Genomic DNA, 9739 nt, shown 5'->3' with positions numbered 1-9739 from the left:
ATATGTAATTGTCATCCAGGTAATAATTAAAACCCAGCAGATGATGGCCTGGTTTGCACATAACACTAAGCCAAACCAAGGCTAAATATGAATGTGCAAGCAATCACAGTAAAATGGGATTAACACTAAGCCGCACCACGACTTCACTCAGAGTAGCATAGCAGCAGCAGGAGGACTGGTGAGCAGAGAAGCACCTGCTGCTTTTACTGTGAGCATAGGTGCCAACTCCTAGGGCACTTTGGCACCCCCAATGTTTTTTGAGGTGGCTGCCCCCCATTGTTCCCAGGGCAGAAGAGGGCGTGGTCCTGCTTCAGTGACTGACATCTCACCACCACTGGCTGGGGCAACTTCCTCATCCTTTCCTTGCATGGCAGTGGGAGAGGGGACGATGGGGGCCACCACATTCGATTCCTCCCCCTGGCTCCTTGTGATGTTGTGCACATGGTGTCAGGATGTCATGTTGGGGCCCCACAATCTTTTTCAGTAGTTAGAGCCTCTGACTGTGAGTATTCACATACTTATGCATTCACACTTTCCCATGGTTTGGCTTAACATTCCATATTCACCAAAGTATTGTTGGCATCCTTTTGCCTCGAGAGGCAGTGGAGTATGGCTCGGTCGGGAAGGTGAAGTCAAACTGCTCCGCCAGCTCCCCACTGGGTAGTTTGAATGTGGAGAAACAAGGTCTGCATATTTAGCTGCAAAAATTCCAAATGAAAGAATCTTTAAAAATAAGAGGAAAGAAGGAAGATACGAAATAAAGGGAACAAATGTTGAATTTGGAGTGAGGAAATTTGTAAACTTGGGAGTAAACTGATGCAGTGGAAGATGTACAGAAGCTTACCAAGTTGAGGGAAGGCACAATCATATTGTTAGCTGCTGTGCTGTTAAAAACCTGCAGACTTTTCATGAAGTCTGTTCTGACGTTGCCTTTAATATGAATGCTACTCTAGGCAATTAGTTCACCTCTTTATCATTTTCTTTCTCTTTATCATTTCATTCCTTATTTAAATATTCAGTGTAGTCGTTTTTACCCATACAGCCTGGACAGTGAGCGGCCTTGAGCTGGCTGTGGTTGGAGATGCAGAATTCTGTGGACCTTCACCAGACCCTGCAAGGCACTCCTTATCATCTTACTTCAGAAGTTCCTATACACAAAGTTTTAGGAACATGTAATGCATGAAGAGAAGAAAATGCTTATTATAGATTTATTCTATATTAATAAATAATTTTGTAATATACACATGCCCTCAACCTTACATTTAATTCTTTGTACTGAATTGCTAAAGTTTTCTTACTCTTGATATATGTTTTTCCACTTCTGCTTTAGTTAGTAATTGTTTTCAGGCAGCTTTGTTGCAGGAAGCAGGTGAAAAGCCTTCATTGTTCCACATAAAAACATTTGCTTCACCTAGAATTGTTTTTAGCTGTGAATGAATAGGAAAAGAAAGGGTAAAGCCCTGTTTTTATCTCCTTCCTGTTGTACAAGATAATTTCACACATACGGGGGTAGGAGATACAGAGTCCTGCATGGGCTTAATATGAACCTGAAATTTAAACTCCCAAGTTAATATTTAAAAGCCAATACATAACTGGAACATTCATGTATTCTGCTCAGGTGTGTACTTTTCTTACAGACTAGCCTTAATTTGACATTGAGCTTATGATTCCCCTGTTCATGATCTCTCCTGAAATTATTTCTAGCTTTGCCTCAGTTCTTTCTCTGATCAGGTTTTCTTCGCTACAGTTACCTTACAAGCTTTACTTAAGTCTTTACCAGAGGTCAGCTGCCAACCACTGACTTCTGGTCTTCAAAATGACAGCTGCTGGACTCTTCTTCCCCACTTGGAATCCTTCTTAGCTTCTGCCTTCTGTTATTTCAGCTTTAAGGTGTTTGCTGCGTCATCTGTTGCCTATAGCAACAGTGATTTCTCAGTTCCTATCCCCTCTCTGGAATCTTGCTGCTGCTCAAGTTGTTTGGGAGATGGTGAAGAGATATATCAAAGACTAACCATTTTACTAAAAGGGCTTAGCCTGCCTTTTTATTATCTCCAAACAGTTGCCACATTCTCACTAATATGATGAACCCAATTGGCCTAGAACTATTGACCAATAAATTTGAATGAAATGTCCCATAAAATGATCTGCTATATTTTGACCTTTTCGTATTCTACTGGATCATATAAAAGCCAAATGTGACAGCAAATTGTTGTAACTGAAACCTCGCAAGTTACATAGTCTTGAGCAACAGCATCAGTTTAACTGCCTCTTGCAAACTACCAACTGAACCCCAATATGGCAGCTGTAATCCAGCAAAAGGGACGCGGGTGGCACTGTGGGTTAAACCACAGAGCCTAGGACTTGCTGATCAGAAGGTCAGCGGTTCGAATCCCCGTGACGGAGTGAGTTCCCGTTGCTGGGCCCCTGCTCCTTCCAACCTAGCAGTTTGAAAGCACGTCAAAGTGCAAGTAAATAAATAGGTACCACTCCGGCGGGAAGGTAAACAGCATTTCCGTGCGCTGCTCTGGTTCACCAGAAGCAGCTTAGTCATGCTGGCCACATGACCCGGAAGCTGTACGCTGGCTTCCTCGGCCAATAAAGCGAGATGAGCGCCGCAACCCCAGAGTCTGTCACGACTGGACCTAATGGCCAGGGTCCCTTTACCTTTACCTTTAATCCACCAAAATCTGGGGAGCACCATGTTGGCTATCTCCACATTAGAGAACGGCAGAGTTGGCAGATTGCAAGGTCAGCCTTGAGTATTTGCAAAGTCTCTTCATACCTAGTTTAAGTTCTTTGGTTACTGTAGGGCAAGCCTTCCCCAATCTAGTGCCTTCCAAATGGTCATTCTGGCTGGAGCTTATGGGAGTTCTAGTTCAAAACATTTTGAAGGCACTAGATTGAGGTAGGCTGCTGCAGAATCTTGTAACTGAAAAGGCAACAGTCTATTAAATCGAGAGGTTTGTCTAGGTTCAACCTCTCAAAATGCAGCTTTTTAAAACCAATTCTTCAAAACTGAATAACATTCCCATCCAGGGAATTTCATTCAAATTCCAAGAGAGCCCAGTTTTGGCACCAAATCTGAAGCACACGTAATCCTGAGTATTCCCTCTACAATAGATACATGCATGTAGTTCAATAGTAAAGTAGCCCTGTGGTTTAGTAAGCACAAGCTCCCTTTTGAGCACATCTTTTGCTCTTGAAGAATGGTTTTTATGCGTTATGTTGATTTCTTTGTACTTCCTTACTTAACCGTAATATATATATATATATATATATATATATATGTGTGTGTGTGTGTGTGTGTGTGTGTGTGTGTGTGTGTGTGTGTGTGCTGTATAAAGCATAGCTTGGGGTGTACAGCTAACAAAATCCCCGCCTGCAAATGATCAAAGCATGGAACTAAAATACAATCTTTCTTTTCCATTCCTTTTTGGCTTCCACACAGTATTTCCAGCTGGGTATGTGTTGCCATGAGATGAAGTAGAATCAAGTATATTGTAAGAGAGCACATTGTTATCCGGATCAGTTCCATTCTAGAAAGGAAAGTTAGCAACTCGTACTTTCAACAAGACTGGAGGGAGGATTCCTTATGGATTATGAGCCTCACTGCCTCCCACCCCCATAAGTTCCACAGCAGCAGGCATAACTGGCAAATAAAGGTGCAGGCAAAGTGAGCGTGAAATATCTACTTGCATTTTGTCAGTTATATACAGTATACAGTATGAACAGTTTGGGAAGCTCTGCCTTTTTTGGATTTGTATGTGCTGTAGATAAAAAAAACTAATTTGAAGGATTTTCAATATAACACCTTTAATTACCAAGCTACTTGTTTGAAATAACATTACAGATCTAATAAGTTCCCATATGAAGAGAAGAATACATGTTTCAGATTCTGTCAAGTTTTTAAAAGTGGATTATGCTAACTTCTTTCTTATTGTTTGTGATAATTGGCATATTTATCTTACGTGTTGGACAGGATGATTCTCCACCTGCCTCTTTTCTAATAAATCTTCAGACTAGTTTACCTTGAATTTAGAAAAATATTGTTTTGTGTTTCAGCTTGGTTTATGTATCATTCTCATAGCATGCCCAAGCATGGTATATTGGATAGCCTGCAAGTAGCTTCCCCAGTCTTTTTTTGAAATAGTGCCTCTTGGTAGTTTTGCTTCCCTCAGAGGTTTAAGGGCAAACGTTCTCTGTCGCAGTCCTAAAATTGTGGAATTCTCCCACCTAAGAGATACTTCTGGCTTCTTCCCTATATAACCTCCAACAAATGCTGAAGAGACACCTCTTTACCCTGGCCTTTGACACCTGAGATGTGTGTTTTCAGGGCCCACCTTATTCCTGTGACTGTACTGTATTTTAATTCCTGTTTAACGTTTTAATTGTAAATTGTTGTAACTCCCTGGTGATGGTTGGGTAAAAAAGTTAATAGTAGTAGTAGTAATAATAATAACGTAAAAGTTCTGGCGTTTGCTGCCTCAGAATTTAATGTAAGAAAGAGGCTGTCTATGTTATACCATACCTGAAATTACCAATTGTATAAATGATATGAAAGAGCACTGAAGATACTGAATAGCATTTTTCTTCCTTTTCCATTTCAGATCTGGGACATGAGCGATGATGAAACACTCTGAAAGCTCAGTGAATGAAGAGAAAGATGACCCACTTCAGGGTGTGTTGGTCTGGTTTTTTTGTCAGTCATATGACAAATTAATGATTGCTTACCTAACTGTGGCTGTTGTAAATAGAAACACTTACGGTGCACAACTTTTATTGGGATGGGACAGTATTGCAATTCAAGGCACTTGTACCATGAGTGTAATTTCTCTTTCTATTGTGTGTGAAATATATATATAAGAGAGTTACAATTAAAATCTCTCTATTTTTTTCAGCTTCTAAATATAGCTTATATTTAAAATACCTCTGAAGAAAACTTCTTTGTTTATTTTTCTCCCAGTTTGACTTTTTCTTTTAAGTAAACATTCTGAACAAATTATGCCTTTTGAAACACTTCAGGGATTTATGGCCACTGTATCCTTGTCTCTGAGGTAGACAATAAGAAATTAGTCACATTGAGAATAAATAGAATGAGAGGGTCCACATGTTTAGTCTCTCAAAAAGACATTTCCTCTGGTTGTTTCTGTGTATGGCAACACTCTATATATTCTCAACTTTTAGTGCCTTTTTAAAAAATGGTAGTTGATAACTCATGATTTATTTTCTTCCTTCCAATACTAATAGTTCATCTCTGCTGCCTCCATAGTGAGGTGATTGCCCACCAACACCAAAACTATGCTATGAGCCTCTAAAGTATAATGAATTTAAAAAATAATAGGGAAATCTATGCTATTTACTGTTTTTAATACAAGTATTATTTTATCTTCTTTGTCAGCACATAAACAATGAAACAGCTATGCAGAATCTTCATGCTAGCATGTTGTGCCCTTTGCCATTGGACTACTTTCTCAAATCGTATCTGGTTGCAGTCACAAATCTGGAGAGGCTCAAAGTAGCCAGATTATGGCATATCATGTTAACAGCATACTTTTAATCTGTATATTGCTCACTGAATCTTGTCTCTACTTGATTTCTTATTTCTACTAATTACGAAACCCCTGTTTATTTCGTCTTACGTTTTCTATCTAGTAAGTTAATCTAGCTCTTGGGAAGGGGTGTGCATTTTTAAAAAATATCAACACTTAGAAGCTGTACGTTAGCAATACCAGAAATAGGAAGTACAGTTCTCATGTGTATGCAAGTGCAATCTTTTAATTTAAAATAATTAAATTGCATAATGGCCTTCAGGCACTACTTGCTGAGGAAATTCAACATCTCTGATGACAGACTAGAACTCTACACTGGGAAAATTTAGTACTCTGCAGCTTGCACTGAGTCACCAGCACAGACGTCATTTGTAGATAGTGAAACAGGAAACTCTGTTTTGAAATTCTACAGTCTTGATTAGCTGAGAGTCCAAAACAGCTCGGGGTCCCAGGAATACTCTCCAATGAATGTCTGTCTTGACGCTTGGATTATCAAGATTGAATTTGTCAACTCTTTTTCCCCTCTGAGAGTTTTAGCTATAAATGACATTTTAAGCACAGGGTAATACGATGTTTCCTTGCTTAGTAATTCCAGTAACTTAGAGTTGTATAAGACTGAGCTTGCTTCCTGTACATATGCTTCCCAGATGTCTGTGCTGTGCAGAAGTACTCCACTGTGACTTAGAAAACCTTCTGTTGTTTAACTTTCTTGTGGTTTCCTCTCCCCTTACAAACCAGAATGGCGCTCTTGCTGGCTTGCTTGTACGCTTGCTTCTAGGTGTTTTTTCTCCCCTTTGTAAAATGTTTTAAGCACTTAATTGAGGAAAACATAATGAAAGATTTTATTCTAATGAATGAAATGTACATTAAAAGAACTTCCAAGTACTTTTACTCACTGCCTTGTTTGCATAGATAGACTTCTGGCACCACCATCTACTGCTGTCGTTTGATAATGGAGGAAGTTGAAATTTGAGCTCTGGGGAATGAATGGGTGTGTGTTTTGTTGGCATAGTTGTCCAAAAGTAAAAGTCTTGATTATTATTATTATTATTTTGTCATAACAATGGAACCAGAAGTCATACAATTAAGCTGAAAGGTAGGAGATTCAGGACAGACAAAAGGAGGAGTCTTTTTTAATCAACACCACTCCCACATTAAGTTATTTGCCCTAGACCAAAGGCCTTCATACTCTCTGCATCAGTCTGCACTAATGTTGCCAAGTTAATTGTGTCTTCATTTAATTATCATTTTACTTCTAAAAAGTATTACTTAACCTGTTCTTTCCTGCCTGAGCAGGTCACAATAAAATTTCAAGTTCACAATACACAATAACATTTTCATACACATCCAGAAATACAAAATCAGCTAAAACCAGCAAGATAAGAAAGACCTGGGCACACAAATGCATTCTTGGCTGACATAAAAAATTCAGGAAGGGAGGGAGCTCCATAATGGTGGGGGGAACAGTTGTGAAGGCCCTGTCTTGTGTTGCTGCATACCAAAAACTGGCCAACTGCTGTATACTCAAGAAGGCCTCCCCCCCAAAGGTCTTAATAGTTGGCAGTCATTTATGTAAGGTTCATAAAATATATAACAATGACAAGAAGAATTATGGGCAATCCTACAGCAGAACTTCAGTGGTGTTAAGGAGCAGCCATCCAACTCTGCTTTCTGGAGACAGCCCTGTAGGTAGAAGCAGAATGACTGTCTCACCATGCCTTAGACTCCTAGCCCACTGAGCCACTCCAGAAGGATATAATGGTCAATGGTACTGAATGCTGTTGAGAGAATTAGCAGAGTTGCTCTCCCCCATCCCACTCTCAGTAAAGGTCATCCATCCATCAAGGTGACCAGGGCTGCTTCAGTTCGGTAATCAGGCATGAATTCAGGTGGGGAAAGGGGCATTGTTCTTTCTGCAAGAGTGGCGGGTGAGATATAAGCAACCAGTTTTGCATTAAACTGCCCCCTGCATCTCAGGGAAGCAAGTGAGAAGAAGCTGGCATTGGTGTGATTGCTGATACTACTGTTGATGTGGGAGCAAGGCAGAGAACCTTAAAACTACATTTGCCGGACCCAAGAAACATAATGCTTCTCTAGGTTGATGCTGTCCCAACCCAAACTTTTGGGGGGAAGTTCAGACAACTTTTGTTGTTGTTTCAAGCACTCCTATACAGGAGTGGATTGAATTCAGTTGCTAAGAGTGTTATCTCATAGCTCTCTATTTTTGTTTGGTTTGGTTTTTTTGCCTTTCCAGAGTTATATGTCTTTACTAAGACAAGGTGGTTATTTTTCGTACACCATGAGTGCTGTGCATACAGGAAAGGATGTAGGCTGTAATGTGAGTCATTTCTGACATCCTCAATATTTATCTTAGGTAGACCTTACTGCTACACATGTGCGCACAGACTGTTGGGCAAGCCCAAAGGCAATATCTTCATAGGGTACCTGTAGAACAAAGGCTAAACTACTACACAGTGATATTACTCAGACTGTAATAATACTGCAGTTGCACAAGTGTCACAGAGGGCAAAGGCTGATCTTCAGAATATTGCCTAATACTTTAAGTCCTTTGTCTAGGTCAGCCAAGTTGATAAACAGTGTGTCGTGCAACAACAAAATAATTGTGTGAAATGACTGGAGTTTTAGCATCCTTGGCATCGGCACTTTTGAGTGTTGTTCCTAACCATTACCTCAGTCATTCTTAAAGTAGGCCTGTAAGCTGGAAACTGTCTGCGGACAAACGCCGGCTCCCTCAGCCAGTAAAGCGAGATGAGCCCCGCAACCCCAAAGTCGTCCACGACTGGACCTAACGGTCAGGTGTCCTTTACTTTTTAAGGTAGACTAGTACAGTGGTACCTCAGGTTAAGTACTTAATTCGTTCCGGAGGTCCGTTCTTAACCTGAAACTGTTCTTAACCTGAAGACCACTTTAGCTAATGGGGCCTCCTGCTGCTGCTGCTGCTGCCGTCGCTCCGCCGCCGCGCGATTTCTGTTCTCATCCTGAAGCAGTTCTTAACCCGAGGTACTATTTCTGGGTTAGCGGAGTCTGTAACCTGAAGCGTATGTAACCTGAAGCGTATGTAACCCAAGGTACCACTGTAGTGTTATCCTTATCTTGCAGACAGTGGCCTGAGGCCAGGTAGCAAAGTTTGTGGCTCAGGTGAGTCTCGATGTGGGACTTCCTAGCATGTGCATTTAGCTGCTGCTTTGCATCCCTGCTAACATGAATGTACAGTGGTACCTCGGGTTACATACGCTTCAGGTTACAGACTCTGAAGAGGTGCTTCAGGTTAAGAACAGTTTCAGGTTAAGAACGGATCTCCGGAACGAATTAAGTACTTAACCTGAGGTACCACTGTATATTATATACACTGACTATGACTACTCCCTCAGTGTGTGAATTGGCCTTTAGGTATGTTTGGGGTAGAAGCTAAAGTGGAACCATTTTCTATAGATATGGGTTCCCAAATAAATACAGCGCCCACCCCCCATGCACACAATAAATAGGCTCATTCAGCACATCTTAGTGAACTCTCACTTAATACATTGTACAAATCAAGGTTACTTCTGTTCCTGTATTTACAGAACACTTTTACTGAGAGGGGCGGTTGTTGTCCTCTCCAATTTGGCTGCTGTGTGGATGCAGATTGCTTGGCACGTATGCGTAGTTCTTCTTCATTGGTTGAATCAAGGTTGCCGTAACTTTTACCAAGTGGTTTCTTATGTAACAAGGGGCCTCTAAAAACAAACAAGTTGGGATTTTCTGGCAGCCATTCAATACACAATCCATTTACAACTGTTATAGCTCTCTCTCGGTGTTTACTTTCTTTGTTTCAAAATAGGGACTCTGCTAGATTATATATTGAGCACTTTTAACTAGGCTAAAGATGCAGGATTTCTCTCTCCTACCCTCTTCCAAAATAAACAGTTTGGCCATAAAATGTGTGGTAGGGTAGAAGGCAGATATCCAATTTGCTTTTAGGATCTCACTACATTCAAGTACATGCACGCATGCACACATGCACACCCCCCCCTCCTTTCCAATATCCTTTTTTTTACCATTGTTACTGAAGGTAGCAGATGCTGAGGACTCTTTCTGCATAACTTACAGTATACAACTTCTCCAAAATAGATATGGCATGGTGGCCTCTAGCTCTCATTAGTTGAAGCAATGGGAAGGAGGGCATCCAT

General features: G+C 40.7%; 2 long non-coding RNA genes across 4 annotated transcripts; one reads left to right on the top strand and one right to left on the bottom strand.

Annotated features, from left to right (window-relative positions):
* Window positions 1-1194: 1194 nt before the first annotated feature.
* LOC308579626 lies at window positions 1195-1907 on the bottom strand. Its single transcript, XR_014004566.1, has 2 exons — window positions 1778-1907; window positions 1195-1427 (listed from the first exon to the last, which is right to left on the bottom strand). It is a non-coding gene; the product is annotated as an uncharacterized lncRNA (long non-coding RNA).
* Window positions 1908-2670: 763 nt separating this feature from the next.
* On the top strand, window positions 2671-6434 carry LOC308579625. 3 transcript variants are annotated; one of them, XR_014004564.1, is made up of 3 exons: window positions 2671-2748; window positions 3449-3673; window positions 4608-6434. It is a non-coding gene; the product is annotated as an uncharacterized lncRNA (long non-coding RNA). The 3 variants fall into 3 exon arrangements; XR_014004563.1 differs by lacking the exon at window positions 3449-3673; XR_014004565.1 differs by lacking the exons at window positions 2671-2748; window positions 3449-3673 and adding an exon at window positions 2818-3209.
* The last annotated feature ends 3305 nt before the right edge of the window (window positions 6435-9739 follow it).

Source organism: Podarcis bocagei (genome assembly GCF_964188305.1).
Source record: "Podarcis bocagei genome assembly, contig: HAP1_SCAFFOLD_315, whole genome shotgun sequence".
In the NCBI taxonomy this organism is placed as follows: domain Eukaryota; kingdom Metazoa; phylum Chordata; class Lepidosauria; order Squamata; family Lacertidae; genus Podarcis; species Podarcis bocagei.
The sequence above is the reverse complement of the archived record's forward strand: the minus strand, read 5'-3'. Positions and strand labels throughout refer to the sequence as shown.